Below are 12637 nucleotides of genomic sequence, written 5' to 3'. Positions count from 1 at the left end.
TGAGCCAGCTGTTTTTTGTTTGTTTTTCCCCCTTGACAATCCAATCGCAACATGGTTATATTGGCTCAATGTCAAGTTGGTTGGAAGAAGTGAGAACAGACTGGCATTGGACGCCAGCTAGTTCTTGCTGGCTGGATAGCTGAGGGAAGCCTGATGGTGAAATGTGTGAGGACAAGATAACGTTATTGAGGGGTCTCATTTTGATGGTTTGGCTATGAAAGGGAATTTCCCTGGAATTTATGATTTCGTCTGGTACAATCCTGCGCTGTGTGCGCTCTTGATGAGTTCGCGGCTTGCAGGCGTGGACGCCACAGCTGCGTCCGCATGCTATGCAGCTGTTTCCTCTCCTGAATCTCAACAGAAGTGAAAGCGCAATGAACACATCTCAAGAATTCGCAGCGAGAGATGCTCTGGGTGGAGATGATGTGGTGGCCAACACTTGCATATTGCTCATGTAAACTCGTGTTAGCTAAATGTCTCCAAACGGGATGAATCGGATAGAAAGAAAGAAATTCCATTTCCAGTAGGTACAGTGCCTTCAGAAACTATTCACACCCCTTGACTTTTTTCATATTTTGTTGTCACAGCTTGAATTTAAAATGGATTAAATCGAGATATTTTGTCACTGATCTATGCATAATACCCCAAAATGTCAAAGTGAAATTTTGTTTTTAGAATTTTCTGCAGATTAATTAAAAGTGAAGAGCTGAAATGTCTTGAGTCAATAGGTATTCAACCCCTTTGTTACGACACTCCAAATTGAGCTCAGGTGCATCAAATTTCCTTTTATCATCCTTAAGATGTCTCTACAACTTGGTTGGAGTCCACCGGTGACAGATTCAATTGATTGGACATGATTTAGAAAGAAACACACCTTTGAAGGAGCTGGGGCTCCCACGTCGATCGGAAGAATGGACGCGACAAAAAGCTGGAATTCATCCGAGTTGCTTTAATCAAACCAAACACTCAGGCACTCTGAAAAGCCCGTTTATCGGGCAGCAATATATATACATATTATCCCGGAGCGTTTGCCCAGGAAAGGCGAGAGGGGGCGTGGCCCAGCGTCCTGGCTGCGGCCTGGCAAGTTGAGGGCGAGCCTGCCCGGGCTTGCCCGGGCATGCCCGGGCGTCCCGACCGAGGCCTGGCAAGTTGAGCGCGGGCCTGCCCGGGCGTCCTGGACGAGCCCGGCATGGTGATCGCTCCGCGTCCTTGATAGGTGCAAGGCGATTGTGAAAACCCAGCGGTAGCCGCTACACACGTCCCCCCAGAATCGACTTGCACCGGCAGGGTCAATTTGAGGGGGGTCCTGATGACCCGGCCGAAGCGACCCCTGGCGGGTCGTGGGAGGGGGTCCGGTGTGGTGGTGGGCGGTCGAGTGGGAGGCACCGTGGACGGGGGGTGGCCTCGCCGCGGCGGAAGGGCCACCCGTGGTGGGTGGTCGACGTCCACGTGCGCCGGCTTGAGGCGGTCCACCGCAATCCGGTCCGACCTGCCGCCGATGTCGATGGCGAACGACTTGTCGTCCCGTCGCAGCACCCGGAAGGGCCCGTCGTACGGCGGCCGGAGTGGCCCCCGATGTGCGTCGTGACGCACAAAAACATACTCCGCTGTGCGAAGTGCTGGGGGGACGTAGGACTGGGGGTCACCGTGGTGGGATGTTGGCACGGGGGCAAACCGTCGGGCGGCCTCCTGGAGGTCCGAGCGCTGGTGAGCTGCGGACCAGGGACTGGTAGCGTCGGGCACGAATTCGCCCGGGACGCGTAGCGCCTGGCCATAGACAAGCTCGGCGGTGGATGCCTGGAGGTCCTCCTTGGGGGCCGTGCGGAGGCCCAAAAGGACCCACGGCAGCCGGTCGGCCCAACCACCGTCTTGAAGGCCGGCCATGAGCGCGGCCTTCATGGAGCAGTGGAATCGCTCGCACAACCCGTTTGCTTGGGGGTGGTAGGCCGTAGTACGGTGGAGCTTGACCCCCAGGTTGCGGGCGACCGCGCCCCACAGCTCGGAGGTGAACTGTGGTCCGCGGTCTGACGAGATGTCCGCCGGTGCGCCGAAGCGGGCGACCCAGGTGGCGATGAAAGCCTGCGCCACGTCGGCGGTGGTGGTGGAGACGAGGGGAACGGCCTCCGGCCACCTGGTGGTCCTGTCCACCATGGTGAGCAGGTGTGTGAACCCCGTGACGGGGGGAGGGGGCCCACCAGATCCACGTTGACGTGGCCAAACGTCGTTCGGGCACGGTGAAAGGTGCCAGCGGGGCCTGGGTGTGTCGGTGGACCTTGGGGGGCACGATGGGGCGAGGCTGGCCTTGGGAGAAGTCGCAGAGCAGGACAGTGTCCGCGAAGGGGATGTCGGCCAGGCGGAGGCCCGGGTCCGCCGCCCGGAGGGCTTGCACCGTGGTGTCGGTGGTTTGGTCCGCCGCCATAAGCGCAAAGTCCACGCCCAGGTGGACCGCGTTCGCGCTGGCCCGGGAAAGACAGTCGGCCACGGCGTTGTTTTTGCCGGCGACGTGCCGGATGTCCGTGGTAAACTCCGACACGGCGGAGAGGTGGCGCTGTTGGCGGGCCGACCACGGCTCCGTGACCTTGGCCATGGCGTAAACCAACGGCTTGTGGTCGACGAACGCCGTGAAAGGTCGGCCCTCCAGGAGGTGGTGGAAATGGCGGACGGCCAGGTGTAGACCGAGGAGCTCCCGGTCAAACGTGCTGTATTTGAGCTCGTTCGGCCGGAGCTGCCGGCTGAAAAAAGCGAGTGGCTGCCAAACCCCGTTCACCCATTGCACATGTACGGCGCCCACCGCGTAGTCGGAGGCATCCGTGGTGAGGGCGATGGGAGCGTTGAGCACCGGGTGAGCGAGCAGTGTTGGGTCGGCGAGGGCCCGCTTTGAGCTTTGGAAGGCCGCATCCATTGCTGCGGACCAGGCGATGTCGTGCTTGGCCGGCTTGCCCCGGAGGGCTTCGTAGAGGGGCCGCATGAGTTGAGCAGCGCGGGGCACGAAGCGGTGATAAAAATTCACCATTCCCAGGAATTCCTGCAGGGCCTTTATGGTGCGGGGACGCGGGAACGTGGTGATGGCCTCGACCTTGGTTGGCAGCGGCACGGCCCCGTTCTTGGTGATGTGGTGGCCCAAAAAATCAACGGCCGTCGTGCCGAAGTGGCATTTGGCCGGGTTGACGATGAGGCTGTGCTCGCTGAGGCGCCCGAACAGTGTTCGGAGGTGGAGGAGGTGCTCGGCCCGGGACGTGCTGGCGACGAGGATGTCGTCCAGGTAAACGAAAAGGAACGGCAGGTCACGCAGCACGCCGTCCATCAAGCGCTGGAACGCCTGAGCCGCGTTATTGAGACCAAACGGCATCCGCAAGAATTCGAATAAGCCGAACGGCGTGATGACTGCCGTTTTAGGGACGTCGGCCGCCCTGACAGGTACCTGGTGATATCCCCGTATGAGATCAATTTTCGAAAAAATAACCCGTCCCGCCAGACGGGCGGAGAAGTCTTGGATATGCGGGATCGGGTACCTGTCGGGGGTGGTAGCGTCATTGAGACAGCGGTAGTCGCCACACGGGCGCCATCCACCCCCCGGCTTTGGCACGATGTGCAGTGGCGAGGCCCACGCGCTATCGGAGCGCCGCACGATGCCGAGGTGCTCCAACGCGTCGAATTCGGCCTTCGCCACGGCGAGCTTGGCTGGGTCGAGGCGGCGGGCCCTGGCGTAGACCGGCGGGCCCGTGGTTGGTATGTGGTGCTCGATCCCATGCCGTACTGCGACGGCCGAAAACGTCGGCCGCGTGAGGGCCGGGAACTCCGTGAGCAGGCGAGCAAACTCGTTCGCCGCCGGGACGGCGCATGCCAGCTCGGTCGGCGCGGAGCTGCTCAATGTGCATACCAGGGAGCTGAAGGTTTCGGCATTGATTAAACGACGCCGTTGGACGTCCACCAGCAGTCCGTGTGCGCAGAGGAAGTCGGCGCCTAGCAGAGCCATGGGCACGTTTGCGGTTACAAACGTCCAAGCAAAGCATTGGCCGCCGAAGCAGAGGGTGACGTTGCGCGGGCCGAAGGTGCGGATGGTCGATCCGTTGGCCGCAACCAAGGAGGGGCCGCAAACCGCGGATTGCCTGTCCTGGTCAGAGGCGGGTAGGACGCTCAGTTGGGCGCCGGTGTCGCACAGGAAGCGCCGTCCGGACGCTTTATCCGTGATGAACAGTAAGTTGCCTGTGTGGCCGGCGCTCATGGCTGGTAATGAACGCCGGCCCGGCCGTTTCCCGGCCTGCCGAAGGTGCACGGGGGTCGGCATGTCCGGGCCTTCTGTCCGAACCTGGCATGATAGTAACACCACGCTTGGTCAGGTGGAGGCCCCGGTCGTCGTGCTGGAGGTGGTCGGCTCGGTGTAGCGGCCGCCAATTGCTTCGGCAGTTCGGTCGTCGACCGTGCCGGGTGCTCGGGCGCCATGGGTGTTGCGTCGGACGGCGGTGGGTCCCATGTCGCCGCTGCGATGCGCTGTCCTGCGGCGGAGATCTTGTCGGCTTCTCTGGCAAGGGCCCGGGGATCTGTGATCGTCGTGCTTGCCAGGGCGAGGCGTACCGGGTTAGGCAGCTGACGGAGGAACAGCTCCCGGAACAGGAATGCCGGAGAGTGCTCGCCGAGCAGTGAAAGCATGTAGTCCATTCGCTCGGAAGGGCGCGTGTCGCCGAGCCCGGGCAGGTCGAGCAGGCGCCGTGCGCGTTCCGCCGATGGGAGGACGAAAGCGTCAAGGAGAAGCTTCTTAATCGCGCCGTATTTGTCAGCGGCTGGCGGGCTCTCGGGGAGGCTCAGGGCGCGGGCCGCGGTGGCCGAACCGAGCGCTGCTACCACATGGTGGAAGCGGGTATCGTCGGCCGTGATGCCTCGCAGGGCGAACAGGGAATCCGCCTGTGCGAACCAAACCGCCGCGTGAGCCTCCCAGAAGGTAGGCAGTTTAAGGGCGACTGCCGTGTCCATGTCGGTAGGTCACCAATGAAGGAGCTGGGGCTCCCACGTCGATCGGAAGAATGGACGCGACAAAAAGCTGGAATTCATCCGAGTTGCTTTAATCAAACCAAACACTCAGGCACTCTGAAAAGCCCGTTTATCGGGCAGCAATATATATACATATTATCCCGGAGCGTTTGCCCAGGAAAGGCGAGAGGGGGCGTGGCCCAGCGTCCTGGCTGCGGCCTGGCAAGTTGAGCGCGGGTCTGCCCGGGCATCCTGGACGAGCCCGGCATGGTGATCGCTCCGCGTCCTTGATAGGTGCAAGGCGATTGTGAAAACCCAGCGGTAGCCGCTACACCTTTCTATATAAGGTACTACAGTTGCCAGTGCATGTCAGAGCAGAAACTCTACCATGAAGTCCAAGGAACTGTCCGTATAACTCTCAGATAGAATTGTGAGGAGGCGTAGATCTGGGGAAGGGTATAAAACAATTTCTAGAGTTGAAAGTTCCCAAGAGCACAATGAGCTCCATCATTAGGAAATGGAAAGAATATGGAACTACCCAGACTCTTCCTCGAGCTGGCCGTCTGACCAAACTGAGCAACTGGGCAAGAAAGACTTTGGTCAGGGAGATGACCAAGAACCCAATGACCACTTTGACAGAACTACAGAGTTCCTTGGCTGAGATGGAAGAACCTGCTGGAAGGACAAGTCTGCAGCATTTTACAAATCTCGGCTTTATGGGAGAGTGGCCAGAAAAAAAATCACATGTTCACCATTTTGTGAAGGTGCATAGACCTCAGGTCTCTGGTGTCAGCCCATGGCCCAGTGCGATTGGAATTATCCGAGCTATATAACCACGATGTATTATACACGCATGTAAGCAGTAGGCATCTTTTTGCTTTGCGTGTAAGCCAGGTACACCTTCAGTGATGGAGGTTATGTACAGTATTCACCCGTCCGCTGTTTGTCTATCTGCCTTTCTATGAGCAGAATGTCTCAAAAAGTTATGGACGGATTCGGATGAAACTTGGTGGACAAGTTGGGTGTGTGACAGGAACGAATCAATTTTGGTGAAGATCCATATCCGGATAGCAGAACATTCTAAGTGATTCTTCACCATTGAGAGTTATTTTTAAAAAGTTGGTGGACAGAGTTATGACACAACTTGGTGGACGAGTTGGTTAGTTGCCAAGAACAAGCCGATTAGATGTTGGTTCAGGCCTGGATCCAGATCCGGCCTATCAGTGGGATGCAAAACGTAAACTGTTCAGCCTGGCGGAGGTTTGCGCTCTACCGAGTGTCGTTCTAGTTATTGATGATGTGCTAAAGACTCGAGCACCAACACATTGAACATTTAAGATCCCACTGTGTCTTTGGCAAAGAGTAGACCAGTTATTACTGACACCCACAAGTAAATCAAACTACAGATTCCTATCTGAAGGAGCAGGGTAATGCGGTAATGCATCAGTGGCGCAACTACGCCTCTCCGATGATACAAGTCGCGAGCTGAAATCAGAATTGAATCCCAGTCCATCATGCATTACCTTCTACTTGCAAATGTAACACCTTGTCACACCTGATGGCAAAACGGTAGTAATACCTGCCTGAACCGGTGCACCCCTCTATTCCTCCATCTTCCCCCACCTCTCCACTCACCCCCTACATTCCTCCACCTTCCCCCACCTCTATTCCTCCACCTCCCCCCACCTCTCACCTCACCCCTTCGATTCCTCGACCTTCCCCCACCTCTCTCCTCACCAACCCCAACCTCTCCCCCTCCCACGCCTCCTCCCCCCAAGCCCACTCCCTCCCACACATCTCCCTGCTCTTAAATGTTGTGTGCTCTCAAGTGTTTGTGTGCTTCCCCTTATCTTGTCTTCCGCTCCCTCTTTTTGTATATTTTGTTTGTCTGGTTGATTTGTTTGTGAAGTAAATGTTAGCTCTTTCACGAGCCTCGATTCAGTATACAAAACAAAAAAAAATTGAAAACCAGCTTTCCTGATTGTCTTAAATCAACGCTCTAAACTTTGCCATTGCTCACTTGGGAAACTACCTTTTGTTATCTGGATAAAATTGTTACAAATTATGGGGGGGAAAAAATCACGAATGTATTTTACGGCCACCGCCATTAATGTGGCTGCGTTTCTGGAGCATAAGGTAGGCCACATGAGGCAGGTTTTGCCAGATTTACCTTCTGCGCTCACAATTACTACCAGTAGAGTAAACTGTAGTAAAACATTCTTCATCATGGTAGCAGTGGTATTATCACCTTCTTTCAAAACAATATGAAGAAATGGAGGAGAAACTAGAATGGCATTTGGTGGAGAGCATACCTCCGCCAGGCTGAACAGATTACATTTTCTATCCCACTGAGAGGCCAGATCTGGATCAACCTGCTGTTGGCTTAGCGGTTAGGGTGCCGGCTTGGGATCCTAGGATCCTGAGTTCGAATCCCGGTCGATCGCTGAATTAACACCAGAGGGGTTCACTCAGCCTGTCATCCTTCCGAGGTCGGCAAATTGAGTACCAGCTTGCCGGGATGAATGATCACGGTGTGTACCCCGATTTAGAATAGGTGCACCGTATCCCTGCACATCATAACTAAGGGTTGGCGTCAGGAAGGGCATCCCGCCATAAAAAACATTGTCTCAAACAGGGAACCATGATTGTCATGGGGCCGGCAAGGCCTGCTCTAGCGGGGGGAAATGGCCTTAAAACGCTCATTCATTCTTTCATTCAGCTGGATCCGGATCTGAAACAAAATACAATCGGCTTGTTCTTGTCACCTACCCAACCTGTCCACCAAGTTTTGTCAAAATCTGTTCACAACTTTTGGAGATACCATGCTCATGCTATATATTGTTTTTGCCCCATCTCTCAATGGTGAAGAATCACTCAATAAATTTAAACATTCTCAGATGCAGATCTTCCCCAAAATCAAATCAATTCATCCTTGTTACACACACAACATGTCCACCAAGTTTTGTCCGAATCCGTCCATAACTTTTTGAAATATCGTGCTATATATCGTTTTTGACCCTATCTCTCAATGGTGAAGAATCACTTAGAAAGTTATTGTTTCCAGATATGGATCTTCACCAAAATCGATTCATCCTTGTCACACACCCAACATGTCCATCAAGTATCGTCTGAATACATCCATAACTTTTTGAGATGTCATGCGATATCTGGGGGTTGGCATATCTCTTAATTGTGAAGAATCACTTAAAAATTCTCATATCCGGATATGGATCTTCAACTAAAATCTAATCGATTCGTCCTTGTCACATACCTAACCTCTCCACCAAGTTCTGTCCGAATCCGTCCATAACGTTTTGAGATATTCAAACAACTGACCAAATGCAGCACTGGAGTATCAGAAGGAACGCAAAAAGACAAAGATGGAGTTATCAGGAGGAACGCAGAAAGACAAAGACGGAGTTATCAGGAGGAACAAAGAAACACAAAGATGGAGTTATCAGGAGGCAACGCCGAAAGACAAAGATGGAGTTATCAGGAGGAACACAGAAAGACAAAGATGGAGTTATCAGGGGGAATGCAGAAAGACAAAGATGGAGTTATCAGGAGGAACGCAGAAAGACAAAGATGGAGTTATCAGGAGGAATGCAGAAAGACAAAGATGGAGTTATCAGGAGGAACGCAGAAAGACAAAGATGGAGTTATCAGGAGGAATGCAGAAAGACAAAGATGGAGTTATCAGGAGGACTGCAGAAAGACAAAGATGGAGTTATCAGGAGGAACGCAGAAAGACAAAGATGGAGTTATCAGGAGGAATGCAGAAAGACAAAGATGGAGTTATCAGGAGGAACGCAGAAAGACAAAGATGGAGTTATCAGGAGGAACGCAGAAAGACAAAGATGGAGTTATCAGGAGGAAGGCAGAAAGACAAAGATGGAGTTATCAGGAGGAATGCAGAAAGACAAAGATGGAGTTATCAGGAGGAACGCAGAAAGACAAAGATGGAGTTATCAGGAGGCAACGCCGAAAGACAAAGATGGAGTTATCAGGAGGAACACAGAAAGACAAAGATGGAGTTATCAGGAGGAACGCAGAAAGACAAAGATGGAGTTATCAGAAGGAACGCAGCAAGACAAAGCTGGAGCTATCAGGAGGAACGCAGAAAGACAAAGATGGAGTTATCAGGAGGAATGCAGAAAGACAAAGATGGAGTTATCAGGAGGAACACAGAAAGACAAAGATGGAGTTATCAGGGGGAATGCAGAAAGACAAAGATGGAGTTATCAGGAGGAACGCAGCAAGACAAAGATGGAGTTATCAGGAGGAATGCAGAAAGACAAAGATGGAGTTATCAGGAGGAACGCAGAAAGACAAAGATGGAGTTATCAGGAGGCAACGCCGAAAGACAAAGATGGAGTTATCAGGAGGAACACAGAAAGACAAAGATGGAGTTATCAGGGGGAATGCAGAAAGACAAAGATGGAGTTATCAGGAGGAACGCAGAAAGACAAAGATGGAGTTATCAGGAGGAATGCAGAAAGACAAAGATGGAGTTATCAGGAGGAACGCAGAAAGACAAAGATGGAGTTATCAGGAGGAACGCAGAAAGACAAAGATGGAGTTATCAGGAGGAACGCAGAAAGACAAAGATGGAGTTATCAGGAGGAATGCAGAAAGACAAAGATGGAGTTATCAGGAGGACCGCAGAAAGACAAAGATGGAGTTATCAGGAGGAACGCAGAAAGACAAAGATGGAGTTATCAGGAGGAATGCAGAAAGACAAAGATGGAGTTATCAGGAGGAACGCAGAAAGACAAAGATGGAGTTATCAGGAGGAACGCAGAAAGACAAAGATGGAGTTATCAGGAGGAAGGCAGAAAGACAAAGATGGAGTTATCAGGAGGAATGCAGAAAGACAAAGATGGAGTTATCAGGAGGAACGCAGAAAGACAAAGATGGAGTTATCAGGAGGAACGCAGAAAGACAAAGATGGAGTTATCAGAAGGAACGCAGCAAGACAAAGCTGGAGCTATCAGGAGGAACGCAGAAAGACAAAGATGGAGTTATCAGGAGGAATGCAGAAAGACAAAGATGGAGTTATCAGGAGGAACGCAGAAAGACAAAGATGGAGTTATCAGGAGGAACGCAGAAAGACAAAGATGGAGTTATCAGAAGGAACGCAGCAAGACAAAGCTGGAGCTATCAGGAGGAACGCAGAAAGACAAAGATGGAGTTATCAGGAGGAATGCAGAAAGACAAAGATGAAGTTATCAGGAGGAATGCAGAAAGACAAAGATGGAGTTATCAGGAGGAACGCAGAAAGACAAAAGATGGAGTTATCAGGAGGAACGTAGAAAGACAAAGATGGAGTTATCAGAAGGAACGTAGAAAGACAACGATGGAGCATCAGAAAGAACGCAGAAAGACAAAGATGGAGTTATCAGGAGGAACGCAGAAAGACAAAGATGGAGTTATCAGGAGGAACGCAGAAAGACAAAGATGGAGTTCTCAGGAGGAACGCAGAAAGACAAAGATGGAGTTATCAGGAGGAACCCAGAAAGACAAAGATGGAGTTATCAGGAGGAACGCAGAAACACAAAGATGGAGTTATCAGAAGGAACGCAGCAAGACAAAGCTGGAGCTATCAGGAGGAACGCAGAAAGACAAAGATGGAGTTATCAGGAGGAATGCAGAAAGACAAATATGGAGTTATCAGGAGGAATGCAGAAAGACAAAGATGGAGTTATCAGGAGGAACGCAGAAAGACAAAGATGGAGTTATCAGGAGGAACGTAGAAAGACAAAGATGGAGTTATCAGAAGGAACGTAGAAAGACAACGATGGAGCATCAGAAAGAACGCAGAAAGACAAAGATGGAGTTATCAGGAGGAACGCAGAAAGACAAAGATGAAGTAATCAGGAGGAATGCAGAAAGACAAAGATGGAGTTATCAGGAGGAACGCAGAAAGACAAAGATGGAGTTCTCAAGAGGAACGCAGAAAGACAAAGATGGAGTTATCAGGAGGAACGTAGAAAGACAAAGATGGAGTTATCAGGAGGAACCCAGAAAGACAAAGATGGAGTTATCAGGAGGAACGCAGAAAGACAAAGATGGAGTTATCAGGAGGAACGTAGAAAGACAAAGATGGAGTTATCAGGAGGAACACAGAAAGACAAAGATGGAGTTATCAGGAGGAACACAGAAAGACAAAGATGGAGTTCTCAGGAGAAACGCAGAAAGACAAAGATGGAGTTATCAGGAGGAACCCAGAAAGACAAAGATGGAGTTATCAGGAGGAACGCAGAAAGACAAAGATGGAGTTATCAGGAGGAACGCAGAAAGACAAAGATGGAGTTATCAGGAGGAACGCAGAAAGACAAAGATGGAGTTATCAGGAGGAACGCAGAAAGACAAAGATGGAGTTCTCAGGAGAAACGCAGAAAGACAAAGATGGAGTTATCAGGAGGAACGCAGAAAGACAAAGATGGAGATATCAGAAGGAACGCAGAAAGACAAAGATGGAGTATCAGAAGGAATGTAGAAAGACAAAGATGGAGTTATCAGGAGGAACGCAGAAAGACAAAGATTGAGTTATCAGGAGGAACGCAGAAAGACAAAGATGGAGTATCAGAAAGAATGCAGAAAGACAAAGATGGAGTATCAGAAGGAACGTAGAAAGACAAAGATGGAGTTATGAGGAGGAACGCAGAAAGACAAAGATGGAGTTATCAGAAGGAACGCAGAAAGACAAAGATGGAGTATCAGAAGGAACGCAGAAAGACCAAGATGCAGTATCAGAAGGAACGTAGAAAGACAAAGATGGAGTATCAGAAGGAACGCAGAAAGACAAAGATTGAGTTATCAGGAGGAATGCAGAAAGACAAAGATGGAGTTATCAGGAGGAACACAGAAAGAAACCCGTCCATAACGTTTTGAGATATTCAAACAACTGACCAAATGCAGCACTGGAGTTATCAGGAGGAACGCAGAAAGACAAAGATGGAGTTATCAGGAGGAACGCAGAAAGACAAAGATGGCGTTATCAGAAGGAACGCAGAAAGACAAAGCTGGAGTTATCAGGAGGAATGCAGCAAGACAAAGATGGAGTTATCAGGAGGAATGCAGAAAGACAAAGATGGAGTTGTCAGGAGGAACGTAGAAAGACAAAGATGGAGTTATCAGAAGGAACGTAGAAAGACAACGATGGAGCATCAGAAAGAACGCAGAAAGACAAAGATGGAGTTATCAGAAGGAACACAGAAAGACAAAGATGGAGTTATCAGGAGGAACGTAGAAAGACAAAGATGGAGTTATCAGAAGGAACATAGAAAGACAACGATGGAGCATCAGAAAGAACGCAGAAAGACAAAGATGGAGTTATCAGAAGGAACACAGAAAGACAAAGATGGAGTTATCAGAAGGAACGTAGAACTGTCACAGACAGCGAGCACCCCTGGGTTCACCTTGGTATAATTTCACTACATTCTCTCCGCCGTTAGAACTATACTGCCGCTCGGCAGGTTGCAAGCAAGCATCAGCAATAAACGAATGGGTCACGTCAATCCACGTCAGTCGGTCCACCCGTAGCGGTCGGGGCGGCGAACCTCCCTGCCAGTTCGTGTTCGGAATCTACCGGGCACGGCGTCCCCTAGCCCGGAGTCCCCCGCGTCGGAATAGCCGCCGGAGGTTGGAGTCGGAGGGGGCGCCCCTG

At 51.5% G+C, this 12637-nt stretch overlaps 1 protein-coding gene across 4 annotated transcripts in view; it reads right to left on the bottom strand.

Annotated features, from left to right (window-relative positions):
• LOC137423548 (netrin receptor DCC) overlaps positions 1-12637 on the bottom strand; it is a 102054-nt gene that overhangs the window by 60449 nt on the left and 28968 nt on the right. The window lies entirely within an intron of this gene.

The sequence above is a fragment of the Myxine glutinosa genome, chromosome 3, assembly GCF_964187855.1.
Source record: "Myxine glutinosa chromosome 3, kmMyxGlut1.1, whole genome shotgun sequence".
Taxonomy (NCBI): Eukaryota; Metazoa; Chordata; class Myxini; order Myxiniformes; family Myxinidae; genus Myxine; species Myxine glutinosa.
Note: the sequence above shows the minus strand (reverse complement) of the source record. Positions and strands in the feature narration are given on the sequence as shown.